This window comes from Canis lupus, chromosome 23 (genome assembly GCF_048164855.1).
Source record: "Canis lupus baileyi chromosome 23, mCanLup2.hap1, whole genome shotgun sequence".
Classification (NCBI taxonomy): Eukaryota; Metazoa; Chordata; class Mammalia; order Carnivora; family Canidae; genus Canis; species Canis lupus.
This window is the reverse complement of record NC_132860.1, coordinates 47884738-47910244: the sequence shown is the minus strand read 5'-3', so window position 1 is coordinate 47910244 and position 25507 is coordinate 47884738. Positions and strand designations below refer to the sequence as shown.

The following is a 25507-nucleotide window of genomic DNA, read 5'->3' as shown; positions in this document are numbered from 1 at the left end:
TGGAAATATCCTATTTCTTACACATAAATATTTCAAAGTATAATTCTTCAGAAATAGGACATTCTGTTACATAACCACCGCAGAACTATCAACCCCCCCAAAAATTTCACTTTAACCCATACTGTCACCTAATACACAATCCATATTGATGTTTTCAGTTGAATAATAATGTCTCTCTAACGTTTTCTATTATAGAATCCAATTCAATATCATATAACATAATTACATGACATTATACTTGCGTTTTGTATCTGTAACAATTCTTTAGCTTTCCTTTTGTATCTTTACATTGACTGTTTTTGATGAACACAGCCCAGTTATTTTGTAGACTGGCTCTTAATGTCAGTTTGTCTGATTTTTCTTCATGATAGAATTTACCAATCTACATTCCCACTAACAGTGTTTCCTTTTCTCCACATCTTCATTAGACTTACCTGTAACTTTTTTGCTAATATGAACTTACATGATATTGTGTCCTTCTCAATGCATTTTATCAGGAGGTGCAAGGTATTAATTATTTCATTATTGATTATCTTAAATTGGATTATTTTGTTAACATAGTATACACCCATTTTTACTATAATGTTATTTTTTTATATATGATTAATGAACAAAATTTCTTACATTTGTAAGAAATCTAACAAGTGTAAATTTGAGCATATAATCATGTTTCTTTATCATCCTTTTTGAAGAAGCTATTATAATCTAAAGCAACCTGTCTCTCCATTCTGCTTCTTTTGTATGCCAATGACTTGCAAGAATTGAATCAGTGATTTTGTACATATTCTATCTTCTAAAATTCTTTATGAATTTGCTTCTTTAGCCTCTGTATTTCATATAAATAGAATTTATCTCCAGAGGCATGATTACATTTAGCAAAAGTCCTACTATACATGGTGCTATGTCCTACATATTGACAATTAACAGGACTTGCTTAGGACCTGGTCTCTCATATATTTTTTAACTTTATTGAGATGTAATTGATATATAACATTGTATAAGTTTAAGGTATACAATATAGTGATTTTATATTTGTATTTATTGCAAAATGATCACAATGAAATATTAACACATCCATCAACTCATATACTTACAATTTTTAAATGTAATTTTTGTGACAAATTTTAAAAATTAACTTTCTTAGCAATTTTTAAATATACAATACAGTATAGTTAACTATAGCCAGTCACCATGCTGTACATTACATCCCCAGAATTTATTCATTTTATGAGTGGAACCTTGTACCTTTTACCACTTTTGACCATTTCTCACACCCTCCACCTCCTTCCCTCAACAACCACTAATGTATTCTTTGTTTTATGAGCTTTTTGTTTTGTTTTTAGATTCTACATATAAATGAAATCAGAGTATTTGTCTTTGTCGATCAGACTTATTTCATTCAGCATAGTGCCCTCAAGTTTCATCCATGTTGTCACAAATAGCATGATTTTCCACTTTTTTATGACTGGACTTTATATGTATATATATATGATCACATTTTCTTTATCCATTCATCTGTCAGTGAGCATTTATGATGTCTCCACATCTTAGCTATTGTAAATAATACTGCAATAAACATAGAGGTGCAAATATTCAAGATAATGATTTCATTTCCTGTGCCTATATTTCAGAAGTGGAATTGCTAAATAATATGGTATTTCTATGTTTATTTTTAGAGGAACCCCCATACTGTTTTTCCAGTGGCTGTACCAATTTTCATTCCCAACAACAGTGTACAATGGTTTCATTTTTCCACATCCTTCCTAGGACTTCTTATCTTTTTAATAATAGCCATTCTAATAGATGAGATTATATCTGACTGTAGTTTTAATTTTCATTTCCTTGATGATTAGCAATATTAACACTTTTTAATATACCTATTGGCCATTTAAATATCTTTGGAAATGGGACACCTGGGTGGCTCAGTGGTTGAAGGTCTGCCTTTGACTTAGGGTGTGATCCCAGGATCCAAGATCAAGTCCCACATCAGGCTACCTGCGAGCAGCCGGCTTCTCTCTCTGCCTATGTTTCTGCGTCTCTCTTTCTGTGTCTCTCATGAATAAAGAAATAAATATTTTAAAATATATATCTTTGGAAAAATATCTACTCAGGCCCTTTGCTCACTTTGTTTGTATATTTCCTATTAAGTTGTACGAGTTCATTATAATTTTTGGATATTAACCTCTTATCAGATATGTGGTTTGCAAATATTTTCTTCCATTCCATAGGCTGCCTTTTCATTTTGTTTCTCTTACTGTGCAAAAGTTTCTTAGTTCAATGTAGTTCTACTTGTTTATATTTTGGTTTGTTGCTTATTCTTTGGGTATCATATCCATAAAATTATTGGTAAGACCAATGTCAAGAAACTTTTTCCCTATGTTTTCTTCTTGGGGTTTTTTTGGTTTCAGGTCTACACTTAAGTTTTCAGTCCAATTTATTTTAATATTATTAAGTAGTAGAAGATGAGGTCGAGTTTCATTCTTTTACATGTGAATACCCAGTTTTGTCAGCAACCATGGCACTGGCTCAAGCTTATGGTACATTTTTCTGAGCTCTCAGTATGTGTACCCTCCTCATGTGATTAACCACTTGAGAACTTATGGGGTCCTTTAGTCTCTTGAATCCTTAGAGATCTTCTAGCAAAGATTGTATTAACTATTTTTCCTATGAATTTCAGTAGACCTTTGATTATAAAGGCCAATATCTTCAGACACTAAAAACTAAAACATTATGAACATTTCAGATGTCTTATTAAAATTAATATTACATACCATTTTTATTTTTTTTTTAAGATTTTACTTATTTATTCATGAGAGACTCAGAGAAAGAGGAAAAGACAGGCAGAGGGAGAAGCAGCTCCCCATGGGGAGCTCAATGCAGGACTCAATCCTAAGACCCTGGGATCCTGACCTGAGCCAAAGGCAGATGCTCAACCACTGAGCCACTCGGGTGCTCTCCCATTTTTACTTTTTAAGACTATGTTTTTTCTATTGTTGTTTTTGTCAGAAGATGTCTCTGCTAAGAAGGAGCACTCTGTACTGTAATCTAGTCAATATCTGGTCAATATCTGCTCTATTTATTTATAAAATTTGCAACTCTGGTTAACATGGATTGAAGGTGTAGATTTTTTTTTATTATTATTCATTTGGAAGAAGGAAGTTGAGATAGAAAAGCCACTACTTATAACAACCTAGGGCAGTGTGGTCAATAGAATATTTGGCAATGATAGAAAAAATTCTACAGCTATATTGTTCAATATAGTAGTCACTAGCTATAGTAATTAAAATATAGCTAATGTGACTATGGCGCTAAAGTTTTTAATTTTTTTATTTTTAATTAATTTCCATAGGCACACAATGGGTAGGATACATCTAGGAAATGAGAAAAAACTCTGGACATTAGTTGTCTAAAATTTTGTGGTGATTTATAGCATTTTATTTATCAAGTGATATTTTATACAAAATAATTTTGCACTAAAAAGTGTAGCTCTTTTGAAATTTAGCTGCAGTGGATTTCTGTATAGACAATGCTTTATTTTTACAAGTTGTATTACTGGTCTTTTGAGTTAGTAAAGATTACCATTCTTTCAGGTTTGTCATTAAAGAATGTGATATGGATTTACTTAAAGACTTCTATGTAAATTCTGATTCCTTTTTTCTTTTATAGGGAACTTCTTCCCAGTACCCTCCCATTCCTTCATCATATAATTCCCCATCTCCTAGATTGTTCAGAACTAACACCAACATAGTTTGCAATTTTCTCATGTTATAAACCATTTTGTAAATGTGTGAGGAGGATGTGGGAAGAAAAACAGCAGCAGATTTCATTGTTTATTTGCATTCATTATATCAGAAATAATGAAATAAGTTGCTGAATGTTGTTGCTGAAAAATTTTAAATTTACTTAATTTTTCAAACTGGATCAGATTAGATAGATGAAATGACTCACTTCAGATCACACAAGAAAATCAAAGTCCCATGACATAATACATCTGCCAATTTATAATTTGTTCCTTTTATTTTATTGAAATAATAAAACTTTAATCATTTAGCTATACTTCAATTGGAAAAAATTTTAAAAAGCACATTTCTGCTTTTATTTTTAAAAATGTATTGAGAGAGAGCGAAAGAGAGCACAGCACACAAGAGTCAGAGGGACACAGGGAGACAAAGATTCCAAGAAGACTCTGCCCTGAGCATTGAGTGCCAGGTGGGGCTGGATCTCAGGACCCTGAGATCATTGACCTGAGCTGAAACCAAGAGTCAGATGCTTTACCGACTAAGCCATCCAGGCACCGCAGTGTCTGCTTCTTTTTAATTATCATGTTTTTTTCCCAAATATTCTTGGATGGAAAAATTCTGCTTCTTTTTAATTATCATGTTTTTTTCCCAAATATTCTTGGATGGAAAATGTTGAATACAGTTTTTCTGATTGCATTATCCTTTATGTAACAGTTGTTTCCAGGCATCCTTACTAAACATACACACACACAATTAAGAAGGCCATAGATAGTTATCAATTCAAGAAATATAGAAATTCCTTCTTAACCTTAAATCATATTAAAATTTCATTTACTTTTTCCCTAGTCTACTTTTGCTTTTTAACAGAATATCTGAAAACACTGCAGTTGGGAGCTCTGACACAAAGATCTTTGTGATTCCCATTTCTGCTTCTAAGCCTCAGCTAAATAATCCTCATTCTCCCACTTCCTGATGTTGTCTTTTTCTTTTCTTTTCTTTCTTTTCTTTTCTTTTCTTTCTTTTCTTTTCTTTTCTTTTCTTTTCTTTTCTCTTTTCTTTCTTTTCTTCTTTCTTTTCTTTCTTTTTTTTAACTAGAACTAGATTTCTCACAATGAGTCTGCAGGTATACTTATAGACATGAATTTTGGGCATGCTCACTACCCATATAGGGAAGTTTTGTAAAGAAAAACTTACATGTAAATGCTGCTAATAACTAGCAGTTATTTTTGTTTTGTTTTATTTTCTCCTTGGACTCCCCCTTTTGTTTCTGTTCCTTCTTTGGTGTAGCTCCCAGGCTTCTTGAGCTCTTTTAACCTGATCTTCTGAATGACCCAATTTTTCTACTTCTCACTGTAGATGCTGCTGTTGCCACAGGCTACTCTTGCATTTGCTAGACAAAACTGTTGAGAGACTCAACCATTTCAAAGCAAATGAATGAGTCATAGAAGTTTTGTAATGTAGATAATATTTCCTGTACATTGTGTATTGATGTCACAGTGGCTAATACAATGGGAAACTAAGTGTGCTTCCTGGAATATATAGCCCCCCAAAATTCAATTCAGAAAATTGCCTAGAAGGTTCCTACTTGATTGAATCCTTTTTATAATCCTTCTGGACAAGAGATACATAGACAAGGGTCTGACATATCACTAAAACATTGTCATATCATTCATTTTTCAGTACCTATCCTTCTCTATATTAGACAACCTCTAAATACTTATGATGGAATCACATTGCTCACTCTGATGGAAGGGGATAAAACATAAACATAGATAGAAGTTTCAACTTTAAGAAGTAGCATACGCATAAAACACACATGCGTGCATACACACAATCTTAAAATTGTCCTTTACTCTTTGCTTTGTCTCAAAATTTATAGTCAGTTCATGAAAATTTTGTTGGCAGAAGCTTTGAAATTGTATTTTTAAATTGGTCAACTCATTTCTCATCATTCCCATTAAACAACTTTAGTCCAAGCCACTATTCTCTCCTGACTGGATTATTTTAATAGCTTCTCATCAGCTTCTTGTTCCACTCTTACCCTTTTTGTTTAACTCTGGGATTATTTTCTATAAGGAAGCAAGAGTGATCCCAATCCTCAATGACTTCTCATCTCTCTCAGACTAAGAGCCAAATTCTATGTCATGATCTACAAGATCCTAAATGATCTCACACTGCTCACTCTCTGGTCTCATTGTTTTTTTTTTTTTTCTTTCTGTTTCAACAGCATTGCAACAGAGGCCTTGGTTAATGCCACAGAGAATTCTAACATTAAGTGACCCTTCAGAGTTGCCCCAATTTGAAGTAAAGGGGCTGGAAGTTTATATGTTATTTGATGTGGCCTGGCTTGGTGGTAAGGCATTATCCTGACTGACTCTGGGCAAATCCAGGGAAGAGATTCAGCTGTGGAGTATAAACTAGCAATATTTCTCTCAGCTGAGGAAGTGAGTATTTTCATATTGAAGAGGGAGCATCTGAGAAGCATGCTATAGCAGGCCCTAGACCTCCATCTGAGCTAATAAGTTGTGAATAATAAGTTTACTTTATCTGACAAAAGCTTCTCAGGCATCTGATTTATTTCTTTTGCCAGGCAAGCATACAAGAGAAAGGTTAGTTGATGTATAGTTCAGCTTCCATTATTGTTGTTGATCTTAAGGCTACAGTTGATACATGTTATTTCCCTCTTTATTACTACATATTCTATATCCCCTCAACTTCAACAAGTATCTCTAGAAGTCTGAGGATTACTTTGTGAGGTGATACAGGACTTCATATCTAAGGTGTCTGAGCTGCTGATCATAAATCCTTTCTCAATCTATGGTCTTTGCACCCATCAATTCACCATCAAAATTAGGCATAGGAAAAACATGAAATGTCCCAATTAGCTTGCAGATAACATATATATGTTATATGCATATATATATATATAATATAATATATATGTAATATATATGTATATAATATGTAATACATATTACATATGTATGTATTACATAATATGTATTATATATATATATATTATCACCTACTCCCTCCAGATGATCAGGATTAATTACCCTGCTAGGATGGTGACTCCTCACTCACCTGCTGGTTTCTTGTCAGTTGTAACTTATCACTTACTGGGACTCAATCTGTGTCACTGGTGGAATGATTAACTTCTGAAAATCAAAATTTCTACATGTGCAGAGTCTACAGCTTTAGGGAAAAGAAGCATAATTTCCCCAAATGGATCACTGAAAGAATGGTAAGTAGGACACTCATTTCCAGTTTTGTTCCTGACTCCAGATATGTTAAACAAAATTACATAATAGTTATTGATTTTAGGGTATATACTAAGTTCTGAAGGTTGGTGGTTCTCTAACTGGAGATATAAAAGAACATCTCCTAACTGGATGAGACCAGAAGCCTATGGTGGTGTGATATGTGAATAGAGGTAGTAGGTTTTATCATTGTTTGCTTACTGCTATACCTCCTTCACTATAAAGTGATTAGCTTGAAATATTGAGTAAATGGTCTGTCCCACCTAGCGGCTGCAACCAGTCAGTCACATGTTTAGGAAGTACCCATCAGCCTCTGGGTCAGAAGGCTGGGGTTTTGGCTTGATGCTGTGAATGAGGCAACAGTGGGCTCCTCCAGGTATGAGCTGATCTGACCCAGGCATCTACCTTCTCAAGCTGAACATCTGTTGCTTTGGAAGCTTTGCATCTCTTTGGTCGTTCCTAGCCATTGTGGGTGTATGTGAAATATGGGGTTGGGGTGGGAACTTGTGGGGTCCTGATTTTGATGGTTTTATTTTTGTATTCCACGTCTAATAAATTTCATGTTCTCTTAAAAAAATAGACATTGAGATGCATTATCATCATCTTTCAAGGAAGGATATTTTTTCCAGGGTGAGGAGTACTGTCATTAGGCAACTTTCAACTGTCAATCCCTTAAGGGACAGCCCTAGTTTCAGAAAGCTTCATACTCAAGGTCATGAACTCCCTAGGACTGTACACCTCTAGTTACTAATTGAAGCTAAAGACTAAGGCCCTGTCACTTCTCAAACTGGGGCCACAGAAGACATGAATAGACATTTTTCCAAAAACAGAATCCAGATGGCCAATAGACACACGAAAAGATGCTCAACATCACTGATTATCAGGGAAATTAGAAATCAAAACTATGATAAGATATCATTTCATACCTATCTGAACAACAACAACAACAACACAAAAAACAACAGATACTGGCAAGGATGCAGAGAAAGAGGGACCCTCTTGCACTGTTGGTGAGAATGTAAACTGGTGTGCCCACTCTGAACAACAGTATGGAAGTTCCTTAGAAAGGTAAAAATAGAACTATCCCATAACCCAGCAATGTCACTACAAGGTATTTACCCAAAGAATACAAAAATACTAATTCAAAGGAATACATGAGTACCCCAATGTTTATAGCAGCATTATCTACGATAGCTAAATTATGGAAACAGCCCAAGTGTCCAACAACTAATGAATGGATAAAGAAGTGATTATATATATATATATATATATATATATATATATATATATAATCACTCAGCCATAATGAAAAAGAATGAAATCTTCCCATTTGCAACGACATGGATGGAACTAGAGCATATTATGCTAAGTGAAATAAATCAGTCAGAGAAAGATACCATTTGATTTTAATTATGTGTGGAACTTAAGAAACAAAACAAATGAGTAAAGGGAAAAAAAGAGAGAGAGAGAAACCAAGAAATGGAGTATTAACTATAGAGAACAAACTGATGGTTACCAGAAGGAAATTGGGTGGAGTGATGGGTAAAATAGGTGACGGGATTAAGGAGTGCACTTGCTGTGGTGAGCACCAGATGTATGAAAGTATTGAATAACAATATTGCACATCTGAAACTAATATTACACTGTATGTTAAATAACTAGAATTTAAAAACTTTTTTAAAGATTATTTATTTATTAATATTTTATTTATTTATTCATGAAAAGACAGAGAGAGAGAGAGGCAGAGACACAGGTAGAGGGAGAAGCAGGCTCCATGCAGGGAGGCTGACGTGGGACTCGATCCCGGGTAATAAGAGGTTATCCTGGATTATGCAATCATGTGCAATCCTTATAAGAAAGATGTTGAGAGTGATTAGACACAAATACAGAGGAGAAAACAATGTAAAGACAGAGCAGAGATGCGAAGATGCTGGTCTTGGAGTTTAGATTGTACAGCCACACTAAGGATTGCCTGCAGCCACTGCAATCTGGAAGTGACAAAGAACGGATTCTTCCATAAAGCCTCCCAAGGGAGCACAGCTCTGCTTACACCTTGAGGTCAAATCAGTAACGCTACTTTCAGACTTCTGACTGCTAGCACTGTAAAAAAATGCATGTATTTTTTTCTTTTTTTTTTTTTTTTAGATTTTATTTATTTATTCATGAGAGACACAGAGAGAGAGAGAGAGAGAGAGAGAGAGAGAGAGAGAGATGCAGAGACACAGGTAGAGGGAGAAGCAGGCTCCACATGGGACACGATCTCGGGTCTCCAGGACGAGACCCTGGGCTGAAGGCGGCGCTAAACCGCTGGGCCACCCGGACTGCCTGCATGTATTTTTTTTAAGCTGCTACGTTTTTGGTAATTTATTACAGCAACAACAGGAAACTACTACAACTTGTATATAGAGCTACATCTCCAAATGGAAACATACATGGATCCAGAAACCAAGGGTGGAAGCAGGAGCAGCTTACTTATCAATGCAATGACATACTTGAATAATTGAGCTTCCTATCTTTGAAACTCTAAAGTTTGCAGGATTAGAAATCCTGATTCTGAAATGTGAAACATTTCTGCTATTGAGGGAAAAAAAATGCAAGAGTCATGAAGTTAAAAAAAAAATGTGGTTTGGCCTGGACATTTCTGTCTTCTGTGTTCTGGAACCAAAAAGAAAAAAAAAAAAAAAAGGCATCATATTGGAGTAATTGAGTAATTTACCTTGATCATCAGAATGATATAGTGTTGTTTTGCACAACAAAGGGAGGAGTATGGATGGTACCCAGGTGATCCACTCAGGTACTTTTTGGTACTACCTTGACCACTGTGATAGTAAATGGGCAAGTGTAACAAACCCAGTATGAGAGAGGTATGGTTACCATAGGGCATGTTTCAGGAATATTGATCTAGGTAGGCCACCTGGTAGACCACCAAAGCCATCAAGGTAAATCTAAAATGGATAAGGGAGAAGGGAGATAGTGAGGCTTGTCTGAGATACTGAGACCAGTTGCAATAGAAGTAGTTGTAGTTTTCCTTTTCTTCTTTTAAGGTTTTTCTAGGAAGTGATGACTACCTGAACTCTGGAGGAGCTGCTTCTTGAAAATATATGAAAATTCAACCAGAGCAAAACATTGGCTATTATATGTATCTATGATATTCCATTCAGAAACCCCCTTTCTAAATTTTTTTTAATTTATTTATTCATGAGAAACACACAGAAAGACAGGGCCATAGGCAGAGGGAGAAGCAGGCTCCCTGCAAGGAACCTGATGTGGGACTTGATCTGGACCCAGGATCATCCCCTGAGCCAAAGGCAATGCCCAACCACTGAGCCATCCAGGTGTCCCATGTCCCTAGATACCCCTTTAGGAAGAAATGGACCACAGAGTCTAGGAACACTGTCAGCAAATATCTATTAGCTATAGGAATAGAATACCTTAGGAATTGCCTCATGCAAAAAGCCATCGGCTTGAAGGTAGGCCTTTTCTAGGCTAGTCCACTTTGAATGACTTGTGGTATGAAGGACCAGCCATTTTTGCCTGACTTGTGATCATTTTCATGGTCCATTTTACTCACAATCTCCAAAGAACATCAACTGAGGCTCTGAAATAGACATATATTGCAGTTTGGCTTCTTCTTCTGACAAATACTGCTTTCTTCTCCTTCCTTAATTTGCTGTGTATTAACTATATACAAAGTAATGTTCTGGCGGGCAGCCCTGGCCCCTGTCCTCATGGACCTTATACTTTAGGCAGTTGAGGTAGGAGACAGAGAATAGGGAAATATAGGGAAAATTTATTGATTTGGTTAAACTCTCATGTAATCCAGGATTTAGCACAATGGTCATAACTCCAGAGGACAATACTAACATATTTTTGCAAATCAGGTTGTTTTTGAAGCAGGCCTGAGATGAGATTAGGGTACAGAATGTTTACTAGGCCATGCTCTTGATCATTACCTTGTATATAGTTAATACACAGCAAATATTAAATGAATTATATATATATATAATACTTGAGTAAATCAATGGAAATGTGGATTCCAATCATTAACGTGGCATTTTAAGATGTTTTATGAAAAAAAAGAACTTTAATAAGCCATAGTAAACTATTTATTGAGATGATTTGAGTTTGGCTATTTTGTTTTTCTCTCTGACTCACTTGTATTAGAGTTTTAGTTGGAATAGTGCTGCTCATGTGTACAAGAAAGGTCATAAGTGGGAGGATGTTGTTCAAACTAAAGTCATGTTATTTCAGAATTAGATGTGGTTCACAAGACTAAAAGCTTTTTTGTTTAACACTCAGGTCCTACTCTAGTTCTGTCATTTTAAGCAGAATGTTTCTCTAATCTACTTATTTCCTAGTCTTTATAACACAATAACCTGTGTGGGTTGAAACAAAATTATTTTTGTTCATTTTACACTATTAGCATTTTTTTGTCTTAGAAGAAATGTAAAGGGATATTATTAAGCTTTGTTTTTCTACCACAAAACAGATGTAACAATAGATGACACTACCTACAGAAAACAACACAGAATGATAATTAAATCACAGAGTAATAACGTCTGATGAATTTTTATTTTGAAAGAATAGAAGCATTTTTATGAACATTTAGACTTTCCTCTCTGAAGTTTAACAATATATGCCCAGTGACTCATATATTATATCTTATAATTAGAGACAAACGTGTCCATTTCGAGAAAAAACAAATCATTAAACAGTATCACTTTTTTTTTTTTAAGATTTATTTATTTTTTGAGAGACAGAGCAAGGAGGGGGCAGAGGGAGGAAGAGAGAATCTCAAGGAGACTCCTTGTTGAACCAGAACCCAACACGGGGCTTAATCTCATGACCTGAGCTGAAACCAAGAGTCAGACACTCAACTGACTGAGTCACCCAGGCATCTCACAAATAGGTATTGCTATCCAGATCTATGTATTCTATGTAATTCTATGACTATTAAAAAACAAGTTGTTTATCATCAACGTGACAAGAACATCTTAAACATCTATGGCTATTCACCTTGTTAGGACTTTTGAAAACCTAAATCTATATAAATCTACTTTGGCAATTATAACAGAGACTGGTTAGTCTGGGTAAGAGTTAGAGATATACTAATTTAACCCTTCATTTTGTAGAGAGGGCTTTGGAATCAGGAATGGAGTGTTGATGGTCAGAGCTTTGGCACTCAAGAACTATAAATTTTGGTCAAATTATTTAATCTCTCCCTATTAGTCTGCTAGGTGCCCAGGTGGTCGAATAGGACAATGAGCCAAAATGAAAAAAAAAAAAAAAAAAAAAAAAAAAAAACAAGCCTTTATTCATTTATTGTGACAATTAAGCAACAGGCAAAACATGATGCTGGCTTTCTAGTGTCCAATTCTTTACTTGGATGAACCCAAGGAAGAGTCCCATGCTGGGGTCAAATGAATCAGTGTAGATGGAGGGGGTTGTCTCAGTGCTGAGAAGTCCTAAACAAAAGGATCCCTTATTAGTTTAAGATGAGTGAGGGAGTGAAAAAGTGCTGAGTCAGAATAGAGAAAAGTATTCTAATCAAGACTTCCTGATACAGAGGTCTCCACAGAGGTGCCTGACAGTGCCTGAGCTGAAGCCCCTGTTAAGGAAGCTCCACGTGAAGGTAACTGAGCTAGGGTGTATAGAAGCATGTCCCACTCAGAGGGGCTGAGTCTTTCACTGCAGCTCCCCCAGGACACTGTAATGTGCTAGCTATGAGACACATCTGGTGTGGGAGGACAGCTGTCCCCCTGAGGCTTGGCAGGCAAGACCTTTGCAATTGCTTATGGTTAATTATGTACAATTTCACACAGAACTGTTGCTCCACTCACTATCAGAATAGACTTCAGTCATTCATACACCTAAAAACTCAATAGCTTAACATAATTAACTTCTATTTATCTTCTGTGTTGATCAGAAGCACTTTTCCAAATGGGATCTTAGAAATCCAGGCATTTCCTATTTAATGGCATTGCCGTGACAGTGTGGCCTTTGAAGTCACTGTGGAAGGAAAACAGGTAACATTAAAAAAAAAAAAAAAAGCCCTCAGGAATTTATGATTTAAAAATGGTGTTTGTCACCGCTACTGACATCTCATTGCCAGAACCCATTCATAGGCCTACAAACTATAAGATATATTGGGTTGCATAGACTTCCCTGGTGCTGTGAAACAAAAATCAAAATTTGATGAAAAAAGTAGCATTTTCTCTACAACATACTCAGAGATTTTTATTCACCTTTAAATGCCTGTAGTAATACTTTATAATATTTTCTAAGGGTTATGTGAGAAATTGCCTATAAAATGACATCACATTTGAAACATATAAAACTGTCAAAATGAATACTGGCTATGATTGTTAATTACCTGAAGAAATTTCAGGTGTCCTTAGCAAATACTTATTCTTTTTTAACATAGGTAATACCTTTATTTATTAATTTTTATAAATTAATCTCTGTGCTCAATGAAGGACTCAAACTCATAACCCCAAGATGAAGAGTTGTGTGATCTACCAGCTGAACCAGTCTGGGGCCTCACAAATGCTTACTCTGACAAACAAGAGAAGCAGCTGTGATTATAAAATCAGTTGTTCTCAGACTTCTCTGAGGGAAGAACAATAAAGAACAAAAGAAAAGAAGAAGAGAGAAAAAGCAGATTAATAATAGTAAAATTACAACTATTTCAATAGGGAATATGAAACAATAATTAAGAGTTGGATTTGAGCCTAAACACTAATCTAATCAGATATTGAAGGCAAGGTATGCATTACTGACTAATGTTAAGAGGAAAAAAACACATTTTCTACATGATGGACAAGAAGTTTAACTCATGAACGACAGTGTAACTTAAATATCATAGAGAAGTCCTAATAAAAATATTCAAATACAAAGGGTGATGTCTGGCAAATGAGAAATAAGATTAAGATGGGTAGAAATGCAAAATAGACAAGTTATTTAAATATATAGAAAATAGTTTGTTAAAAATCCAATTCTTGGTTTCAGCTCAGGTCATGATCTCAGGATCCTGGGATCAGGCCCCACTGAGCTCTACCTGTGCCCCTCCCCTAGCTCATTCTCTCTCTCTCTCTCTCTTTCTCTCTCTCTCTCAAATATATACATATATATATATATACTTGAAAAGAGGCATGTACCATTGTCATTAGAAAATATTCTTCCAATTCTTCCATATTTGCCAGTCATGGTAGACCTGTATTACTTGACAAAAGTAACTAGTCTTATTACAGGAAATAACTATGAAATATCAATTAAGCATGTTCATCTATAAGATGTTGCAATTACTATTTTATATCAAATATCAGTGAATATGCAATAATTTACTGTGTTCAAAAATCTTATAAATTGAACATTTTTTAATGTAAATATTTGTGAGAATGACAGTAATGATGATGACAATGATGATGACAATAGTATAGGTACCCATCTTTACTCCAGGAAACATCTGATGACTCTTATTCTGTTGAAATAATAAAAGAGTTGATAATGATCATATTGAACACGAAGGAAGTGTTTGCTAGAACAGATATTTCTGGGTTCTGTTCCTGTCTTTCCAATTTCTCAAAGACTGTCTGAAGGTACATGTTTTTTTGTTGTTGTTGTAGTTGTTTTTAGGAGAAAGGAAGGTAAATTTTATTTTGTTTTTTAACTTATTTTATTTTTTCATTATGATAAGTGTACTCCTTTTTTTTAAATTTATTTTATTTATTTATGATAGGCACACAGTGAGAGAGAGAGGCAGAGACGTAGGCAGAGGGAGAAGCAGGCTCCATGCACCGGGAGCCCGATGTGGGATTCGATCCCGGGTCTCCAGGATCGCGCCCTGGGCCAAAGGCAGGCACCAAACCACTGCGCCACCCAGGGATCCCCAATAAGGGTACTCCTTAATCTCATCCACTATTTCACCCATTCTCATGCCCACTTTCCTTCTGACAACCAACAGTTTGTGCTCTGTAGGTAAGAGTCTGTTTGTTGGTTTGTCTCTCTTTTTTTTTTCCTTTACTTTTTTGTTTTGTTTCTTAGATTCCACATAGGAGTGAGATTATCTTGTATCTGTCTTTCTCTGACTGATTTATTTCACTTAGGATTATACTCTATAGCTCTATCCATGTTGTTGCAAATGGCAAGATTTCATTCTTTTTTATGTTGAATAATATTCCATTGTGGAGATGGAGATATAGATAGATGATAGATAGATGATAGATTCTCTCTCTCTCTCTCTCTCTCTCTTTCTATATATATATATATATATATATATATATATACATAGAATATATATCTATCTCATATCTTTTTTATCCATTCATCTATCAACAGACACAGGATGCTTCCATAGTTTGGCTGTTATAAATAATTTTGCAATAAATATAGGGGTGCATGTACTCTTTGAAATAATCTTTTTATATTTTTTTGATAAATAAAAGTGTGATTACTGGATCTTATGATAGTTCCATTTTTAATCTTTTGCGGAATCTCCATATTATTGTCCAGAGTGGCTGCACCAGTTTACATTCCCATCAACAATGCAAGAAGTTTTCCCTTTCTCCCCATCCTCACCAACACTTGTTTTTTGTGTATTTGATTTCAGCCATTCTGACAGGTGTGAGGTGATATCTCATTGTGGTTTTGATTTGTATTTCCCTGATGATGAGTGATATTGAGCATCTCTTCATATGTCTATTAGCTATCTGGATATCTTTCTTGGAAAAATGTCTATTCAGGTCTTCTGTCTATTTTTAATTGGATTACTCATTTTTGAGTGTTTAGTTTTATAATTTTGTTATATATTTTGGATACTAACCCTTTTTCAGATATGTCATTTGCAAATACATTCTCCCATTCCAAGTTTGCCTTTTAGTTCTGTTGATTATATCCTTTGAGTGCAGAAGCTTTTTATTTTGATGAAGTACCAATGGCTTAATTTTGCTTTTGTTTTCCTTGCTTTAGGAGACGTATCTAGAAAAAAGTTGCTATGACCCATGTTAAAGTAGTTACTGTCTGAGTGATCCTCAAAAGTTTTTTTGATTTCATGTCTCACATTTAGATCTTTAATCCATTTTGATTTTGTGTGTGTGTGTGTGTGCTTGGTGTAAGAAAGTGATCCAGTTTCATTCTTTTGCATGTTGCTGTCCAGTTTTCCCAATGCTACTTATTGAAGAGATATTCTTTTTCCCAATAGATATTTTATCCTGCTTTGTCAAAGATTAATGGACCATATAGTCATGGATTCTTTGAGTAGTATAGACATTTTATCAGTACTTTCTCCTCCAATCTATAAACAATGATTTTCCATTTCTTTGCATTGTCTTGAATTTCTCCCATTAGTGTTTTATAGTTTTCAGAGTACAGCTCTTGCATCTCTTTTATTAAGTTTATTTCTATGTATTTTATTGTTTTGGGTACAGTTGTAAATGGGATTGTTTTCTTAATTTTACTTTCTGTTGCTTCATTATTAGAGTATAGGAATGCAACAGATTTCTGTACCCTGATTTTGTATCCTGTGATTTTACTGAATTTATTTTTGAGTTCTAGTCATTTTTTGACAGAGTCTTTAGCATTTTCTACATAGAGTATCATGTCATCTGCAAATAGTGACAGTTTTACTTCTTCCTTCCCAATTTGGAAGACTTGAAAGTACATGTCTCATTCCAAACTCCCATCACAAAATTCCTACCACTAAAACATGAGGTCTTTGTCTTCATAATTGATGTATTCCATTTCCTTGAGAGTATCTAGGCATATTTACTACCTCTTTACATTTGAACTGAAAGAAAAAGTAGTACTCACCATCATCTGTCAATTAAATAATGAGAGGTATTTGAACCAAAAATTAGAGGAATGTTGCCAGGACTAACTGTGTGCTAAATACTAATAATTAGTGGGTAAAGCAGTGTTTGCTGAATATCTTCCATTTTCTTATTGCCATAAGACAGATGGGCTATAAAAATTGGCGTCCACTGAATAGTATTAAATGCTATGATGACTTTGGACACATATGTATCTTTTCTTCATTTTTTATTGAAGTTCAACTTGACAACATATAGTATAAAACCCAGTGCTCATCCCATCAAGTGCCCTCCTCAGTGCCCATCAACCCAGTTACCTCAACCCATTTCCCCTCACCGTCCTCCCCTTCTGCAACCCTTTGTTCATTTCCCAGAGTTAGGAATCTCTCATTGTTTGTCTTGCTCTCTAATTTTTCCCACTCACTTCCCCTCCTTTCCCTTTTAATCCCTTTCATGATATTTTATATTCCACGTATGAGTGAAACTATATAATTGTCCTTCTCTAATTGACTTACTTCACTCAGCATAACACCCTCCAGTTATATCCATGTTGAAGCAAATAGTGGGTATTCCTCCTTTCTAATGGCTGAGTAATATTCCATTGTATATATAGACCACATCTTCTTTATCCATTCATCTGTCGATGGACACCGAGGCTTCTTCCCCAGTTTGGCTATTGTGGACATTGCTGCTATGAGCACGGGGATGCAGGTGTCCTGGCTTTTCACTGCATCTGTATCATTGAGGTAAACCCCCAGTAGTGCAATTGCTAGGTCATAGAGGAGCTCTATTTTTAACTCTTTGAGGAACCTCCACACAGTTTGCCAGAGTGGCTGTACCAGCTCACATTCCCACCAACAGTGCAAGAGGGTTCCCCTTTCTCAGCATCCTCTCCAACATTTGTTGTTTCCCATCGTGTTAATTTTCCCCATTCTCACTGGTGTGAGGTGGTATCTCATTGTGGTTTTCATTTGTATCTCCCTGATGGAAAGTGATGCGGAGCATTTTCTCATGTGCTTGTTGGCCATGTCTATGTCTTCCTCTGTGAGATTTCTGTTCATTCTTTTGCCCATTTCATGACTGGATTGTCTGTTTCTTTGCTGTTGAGTTTAATAAATTCTTTATAGATCTTGGATACTAGCCCTTTATCTGATAGGTCATTTGCAAGTATCTTCTCCCATTCTGTAGGTCGTCTTTTAGTTTTGTTGACTGTTTCTTTTGCTGCGCAGAAGCTTCTTATCTTGATGAAGTCCCAATAGTTCATTTTTGCTTTTGTTTCCCTTGCCTTCATAGATGTATCTTGCAAGAAGGTGCTGTGGCCAAGTTCAAAAAGGGTGTTGCCTGTGTTCTCCTCTAGGATTTTGATGGATTCTTGTCCCACATTTTTAGTTTATCTTTGTGTCTGGTGTAAGAGAATGGCCTAGTTTCATTCTTCTGCATGTGGCTGTCCAATGTTCCCAGCACCATTTATTGAAGAGACTGTCATTTATCCAGTGGATAGTCTTTCCTGCTTTGTTGAATATTAGTTGACCATATTGTTGAGGGCCCATTTCTGGATTCTCTAGGTGTCTGTTTTTGTGCCAGTACCACACTGTCTTGATGATCACAGCTTTGTAGCACTACTTGAAATCCAGCATTGTGAAGCCCCTGGCATTGGTTTTCTTTTTCAATATTCCGCTGGCTATTTGGGGTCTTTTCTGATTCCATTCAAATTTTATGATTATATGTTCAAATTCTGTGAGTAGAGTCCATGGTATTTTGATAAGGATTGCATTGAATGTGTACAGTGCCCTGGGTACCACAGACATTTTCACTGCATTTATGCTTTCAACCCATGGGCATGGAATATTTTTCCATCTCTTTGTGTCTTCCTCAATTTCTTTCAGAAGTGTTCTGTAGTTTTTAGGGTATAGATCCTTTGGTTAGGTTTATTCCTAGGTATCTTATGCTTTGGGGATGCAATTGTGAATGGAATTGAGTCCTTCATTTCTCTTTCTTCAGTCTCATTGTTAGTGTAGAGAAATGCCACTGGATTTTTGGGCATTGATTTTGTATCCTGCCACACTGCCAAATTGCTGTATGGGTTCTAGCAATCTTGAAGTGGAGTCTTTTGGGTTTTCTATATACAGTATCAGGTCATCTGTGAAGGGGAGAGTTTGACTTCTTCTTTGCCAATTTGAAAGCCTCTCATTTCTTTTAGTTGTCTGATTGCTGAGGTTAGGACTTCTAGTCTGTGTTAAATAGCAGTGGTGAAAGTGGACATCTCTGTCTTGTTCCTGATCTTAGGGGAAAGGCTCTCATTTTTCCCCCATTGCAAATGATATTCACTGTGGGCATTTCATAAATGGCTTTTAAGATACTGAGGAATGCTCCCACTATCCCTACACTCTGAAGAGTTTTGATCAGGAATAGATGCTGTATTTTATTAAATGCTTTTTCTGCATCTATTGAGAGGATCCTATGGCTCTTGTTTTTTTCTCATGTTGATGTGATATATCATGTTGATTGTTTTATGAGTGTTGGACCAATCTTGCATCCCGGGGATAAATCCCACTTGGTCATGGTGAATAATCTTCTTAATATACTATAGGATCCTATTGGCTAGTATCTTGTTGAGAATTTTTGCATCCGTGTTCATCAGAGATATTGGTCTATAATTCTCCTTTTTGGTGGGGTCTTTGTATGGTTTTGGAATCAAGATAATGCTGGCCCCATAAAATGAGTTTGGAAGTATTCTGTCCCTTTCTATCCTTCTGAACAGCTTTAGTAGAATAGGTATTATTTCTTCTTTAAACATTTGATTGAATTCCCCTGGGAAGCCATCTGGCCCTGGACTTTTGTGTCTTGGGACATTTTTGATGACTGCTTCAATTCCCTTGCTGGTTATTGGCCTGTTCAAGTTTTCCATTTCTTCCTGTTTCAGTTTTGGTAATTTGTGTTTTTCCAGAAATGCATCCATTTCTTTAGATTGCCTAATTTATTGGCATATAGCTGCTCATAATACGTTTTTAGAACCGTTTGTATTTCCTTGGTATAGGTTGTGATCTCTCCTCTTTCATTCGTGATTTTATTGAGCTTTTTTTTCTTTTTAATAAGGCTGGCTAGTGGTTTGTCTATCTCATTAATTCTTTCAAAGAACCAACTCCTGGTTTTGTTGATCTGTTCTACAGTTCTGGTCTCTATTTCATTGAGTTATGCGTGAATCTTTATTTTTTATTTTATTTTATTTTATTTTGCTTGAATCTTTATTATTTCTCTTCTGCTTGGTGTTGGTTTTACTTGCTGTTCTTTCTCCAGCTCCTTGAGTTGCAAGGTTAGCTTGTGTATTTGATGTTTTTCCAATTTTTTGAGAGTGGCTTGTCTTGTGATCTATTTCCCTCTTAGGACCGCTTTTACTGTATCCTAAAGATTTTTTACAGTTGTATCTTCATTTTAATTAGTTTCCATGAATCTTCTTAATTCTCTAATTTCCTAGTTGACCCATTCATCTTTTAGTAGGATGCTCTTTAACTTCCACGTGTTTGAGTTTCTTCCCAATTTCTTCTTGTGATTAATTTCTAGTTTCAAAGTATTGTGGTCTGAAACTATGCAGAGACAATCCCAATCTTTTGGTATCAGTTGAGACCTGATTTGTGACCCAGTATGTGGTCTATTCTGGAGAAAGTTCCATGTGCATTTGAGAAGAATGTGTATTCAGTTGTATTTGGCTGGAAAGTTCTGTATTTATCTGTGAAATCTATTTGGTCCAGTGTATCATTTAAGGCCCTTGTTTCTTTGATGATGTTCTGGGCTTTGATTCTATTGCATTGGTCTATGTGTCTGTTTTTATGCCAGGGCCATTCTGTTTTTATTACTGTAACTTTATAGTATAGCTTGAAATTACAAAATATAATGCCCAAACTTTGTTCTTTCTCAGGATTGCTTTGGTTATTTGGGGCTTTAATGGTTCCATCTAAATTTTGCAATTTTTTTCTACTTCTATGAAACATACCATAGGAATCTTGGTAATGATTGCATTGAGTGATTGCAATGAATGCAATAAATCATTGCATCAGGTATTATGGATATTTTAACAATATTAATTTTATGCATTAATAAATATAAGATACTTTTCCATTTATTTCTGTCTTCCTTGATTTCTATCATCAGTGTCTTATAGTTTTCAATTAGTTTTCAATGTACAGATCTCTCACCTCCTTGGTTAAATTTATTCCTGAGTATTTCCTTTTTTGATGCTATAGTAAATGGAATAATTTATTTCTTTTTTTCAAATAATTTGTAAGCATATGGAAGCACTACTGATTTTTGTATGTTTTGTGCCTGCAACTTTTCTAAATTTATGGACTAAAAATAATGGGCTTTTTTGGTAGAGTATTAAAATGTTTTATATAGATAAACCTGTTATCTGCAAATAGGGGCAATTTTACTTCTTCCTTTTCAATTCAATGTCTTTTATTTCTTTTTCTTGCCTGATTGCTCTGCCTAGGAGTTCTGTACTATGTTGAATAAAAGTGGTAAGGGTGGGTACCCTTGTCTTGTTCCTGATCTTAGAGAAAAGCTTTCAACCTTTTATTATTGACTATAATTTTAGCTGTGGGCTTGGCATATGTGTCTTTTATTATGCTACAGTATAATACAGTACAGTACATTCCATCTATATCTAGTTTCCTAAGAATTTTTATCATGAACAGAAGCTTAATTTTGTCAAATGCTTTTTCTGCATCTCTTGAGAGGATCACATATTTTTTTACTCTATTCTATTAAAGTGATGCATCACATTTGTTGATTTTCATGTTCTACCAGTCTTGCACCCCAGCGGTAAATCCCACTTCATCACAGTGAATGATTAATGTAATGTTGAATTTGGTTTGCTAGTAGTTGACTGAGAATTTCTGCATCTATATTCATCAGGGATATTGGCATGTAGTTTTCTTGTACTTTTTTTTTTTCCTGTTGGTATTAAGGTAATCCAGGCCTCACAAAATGAGTTTGGGACTATACCTATTCAGGTTTTTTGGAAGAGTTTAAGAGATATTGCTGTTAATTCTTTCTTGAAGTTTTGATGAAATTCAGCAATGAAACTATCTGGTGTTGGACTTCTTTTCTACAGGGAAATTTTTGATTACTGATTCTATATCATTAATAGTAATCTCTATGATGTACACATATTCATTAATTCTTGGTAGATTGCATGGTTTTTTGTTTTTTTTGTGGTCTTTTTAGATTTTATTTATTTATTCATAACAGACACACAGAGACAAAGGCAGAGACACAGGCAGAGGGAGAAGCAGGCTTCCCGCAGGGAGTCAGATTCGGGACTTGATCCCATGACCCTGGGATAATGACCTGAGCTGAACAGCAGAGGCTCAACTGCTGAGCCACTCAGGCATCCCGGTTTTTTTGTTTTTTCTCCCATCTTCTAGATTGTCCAGTTTGTTGATATATAGTTTTTCACAGTATCCTCTTATGATCTTTTTAATTTTTTATTCAATTGGAATGTCTCCTTTTTGTACAATTTTGTTGATTTGGGTCTTCTCTATCATTATCTTGGTTAATCTGTCTAAACGTTTATAAATTTGGTTTATCTTTTCAAAGAATCAATTCTTAGTTGTGTTAGTTTTTTCTACTATTTTCTATTTCATTTATTTTTACTCTAATCTTTATTATTTTCTTCCTTCTGCTAACTTCGGACTTAGTTTTTATCTTTCCAGTTCTTTGAGACGTAAAATTATGTTCTTTATTTGAGATCTTTCTTGTTTCTCCCTATAGGTATTTATTGCTAAGAACTTACCTTTCAGAACTGCTTTTGATGCATCATCCCATAAGTTTTGGTACGTTTCCATTTTCAAATGTTTAAAGATATTTAATTTCTCCTTTAATTTCTCACTTGATCCATTGGTTGTTCAAGAGAGTTTTGTCTAGTTTCCATGTAGTTGTGAGGGGTCTTTTTTTGTTTTCCTTCTGTTATTGAATTATAATTCATACCATTTTTGTCAGGGAAGATATTTGAAATGATTTCAATTATTTTGAATTTATTAAGACATTTGTTGTGGATTAACATATGGTCTATCCTAGAAAATATTCCCTGTATACTTAAGAAGAATGTGTATTATGCTATTGTCAGATATACAATGTGATGTATGTGTTGATTAGATCCATTTGATGTATAATGTTCAAATCCACTGTTCCCTTTTGATTTTCTTCTAGATGATCTAGCCATAGTTAAGAGTAGGATATTAAAGTCCCTAGCTATTATATTGTTGCTTATGTCTCCTTTAAGGTCTATTACTCTATGCTTTATAAATGTAGGAGCTCCAATGTTAGATGTGTAAATACTTACAGTTATATATTCTTGATGAATTGACATTTATATTGTTATATAATGATCTTCTTTGTCATTTTTTTTGACATTTTAAAGGTCTGTTTTGTCTGATAAAAATACAGCTATCTCTGCCTTTTTTGTTTTGGTTTGGTTATGATCTGCTTAAGATATCTTTTCCATCTCTTTAATCTCAGTCTATGTGTGTCTGCAGGGCTAAAATTAGTTTTGTAGGCAACATATCATTGATCTTGCCCTCCCCCATTCAGCCATTCTATCACTTTTGATTGGACAATTTAATCCATCTTTGTTTGAAGTAATTATTAATAGCTAAGGACTTACTACAGCCATATTGTTAATGTCTTAAGTTTTTTTTTTTGTTGTTGTTCCTTGCAACTCATTCTGTTGTATTTTGTATGTGTGTTGATGATTTGTTATCACTAGGCTTTGATATTATGTTCTTTTTTGTAATGACTACAGGTTTTCCCTTGTGATTACCATGAGGGGCTTACATTAAAAAAAAAATCTTAAAATTGTAAGTCTATTTTAAACTGATAACAACTTAATTTCAAAGACATTCCTAAACTATACATGTTTACTTCTCCCTTACATTTTAGGTTATTGATATTAGTTCACTTTTTTCTTTTTATAATTATATATCCAATAACAAATTATTGTGGTTATGGTTCCTTTTAGTATACTTTTTAAACTTTTAATCTATAGTTTTGTTTTTGTTTTTTTTAATAACTCCTTTTCTTTTTTTTTAAGATTTATTTATTTATTTATTTATCTATTTATTTATTCATGAGAGAGAGAGAGAGAGGGAGGGAGGGAGGCAGAGACACAGGAAGAGGAAAATGCAGGCTCCACGCAGGGAGCCCAATGTGGGACTCCATCCCGGGTCTCCAGGATCATGCCCTGGGCCAAAGGCAGGCGCCAAACTGCTGAGCCACCTGGGATGCCCTAAACTATAGTTTTAAGTGAATTTTATGCCACTATTCCCACATTACAAAATCTAAATTTTACCATTACCAGGGAGTTCCTGTTATTTTTCTATGCTTTTATGAAATTAATTAGTGTATTTTTACTTCCATTCAAAGGAATCTCTTTAACACTTCTTATAATTCAAGTTTGGTGGTGATGGATTCCCTCTGCTTTTCTTTGTTCAAGAAAGTATTTTTCCTTAACTTCTGAATGACAGCTTTGTCAGGTACAGAATTTTTGATTGATACTTTTTGTTGTTTAATATTTTGAATATATAATTACACTGTCTCCTAGCCTGAAAAATTTGTTAGGATATCTGCCAATAATCATATGAGGGTCCTTTTGTATGTGAATTCTCTCTTCTCACTTGCTGCTTTCAAAGTTTTTCTTTTGACAATTTAATTATAATGTGTTTTGGTGTACTCCTACTGGAGTCCAACCTATTTGGGATCTTTTGGGCCTTATGAAACTAGATATCCACTTTTATTTCCAGGTTTGGGAAGTTTTCTGCCATCATTACCTTAATTATACTTTCTTTCTCTTCTTCCAGAATTCCCATATTGAGAAAAATGTGTCTCTATGTGTGTTCCATCAGTGCTGTAAGCTGTCTTTACTCTTTTCCATTTTCTTTTTGTTCCTCGATCTGGATAATTTCAAGTGTCCTATTTTCTAGGTCACTGATTCTTTCTTCTTTGGGTTGAGTCAGCTATTGAAGCACTCTATTGAATTCTTCAGTTCAGCCATTATATTTTTTAGCTCTCAAATATTTGCCTTTTTATGGTTTCCATTTCATTATTGATCTTCTTGTGCTATTCATGCATTGTTTTTGTTTTTTAAATTTCATATAGTTTTCTGTCTCTGTGTTCTTGTAGTTCACTAAACTTCTTTAAGGGGATTGTTCTGAATTATCTGCGTAACAGTTTATAGATCTCCATTTCATTAGGGTCAGTTATTGGAGCTTTATTAGTTTCCCTTGATGTTGTCATATTTACCTGATATTTTTGTGATCTTGATTCCTTATGTTGGTATCTGTATATTTGAGAAAGCAGTCTCCCTTTCCAAACTTTACAGGCTAACATGGGTGGAGACACTTCACCAGTCCACTTGGCTTTGGTGTTCTGGTTGTGTCAGCTAGTAACATACTTGGGCAGGTAGAGCTTGCTATCAGGGTCTATTTTGGGGTGAGGCCACTGTCCACATTCTGACGTTAGGAGGAAGGGAGTTGCCACTGGTTGAAAATAGCTGAATAGGACTGTTGCTTTGATTTCCCATTCAAGTGAGGCTATAGGATGGGCTTTATAGTTGCCTGGATTCTCCGGTCAAACTTCTCAAAAAGTCTGTACTGGATATTATATTCAGTAATAGGCAAGGCTATGAGTTAGCTTTCCTGTCTGGCAA

At 35.0% G+C, this 25507-nt stretch overlaps 1 long non-coding RNA gene across 1 annotated transcript in view; it reads right to left on the bottom strand.

Annotated features, from left to right (window-relative positions):
- Positions 1-12886: 12886 nt before the first annotated feature.
- Positions 12887-25507, bottom strand: part of LOC140615613 (uncharacterized) — a 62101-nt gene continuing 49480 nt past the window's right edge. Inside the window, exon 3 of the long non-coding RNA XR_012016108.1 lies at positions 12887-13009. This is a non-coding gene — a long non-coding RNA (uncharacterized lncRNA). The remainder of the gene's footprint in view (positions 13010-25507) is intronic.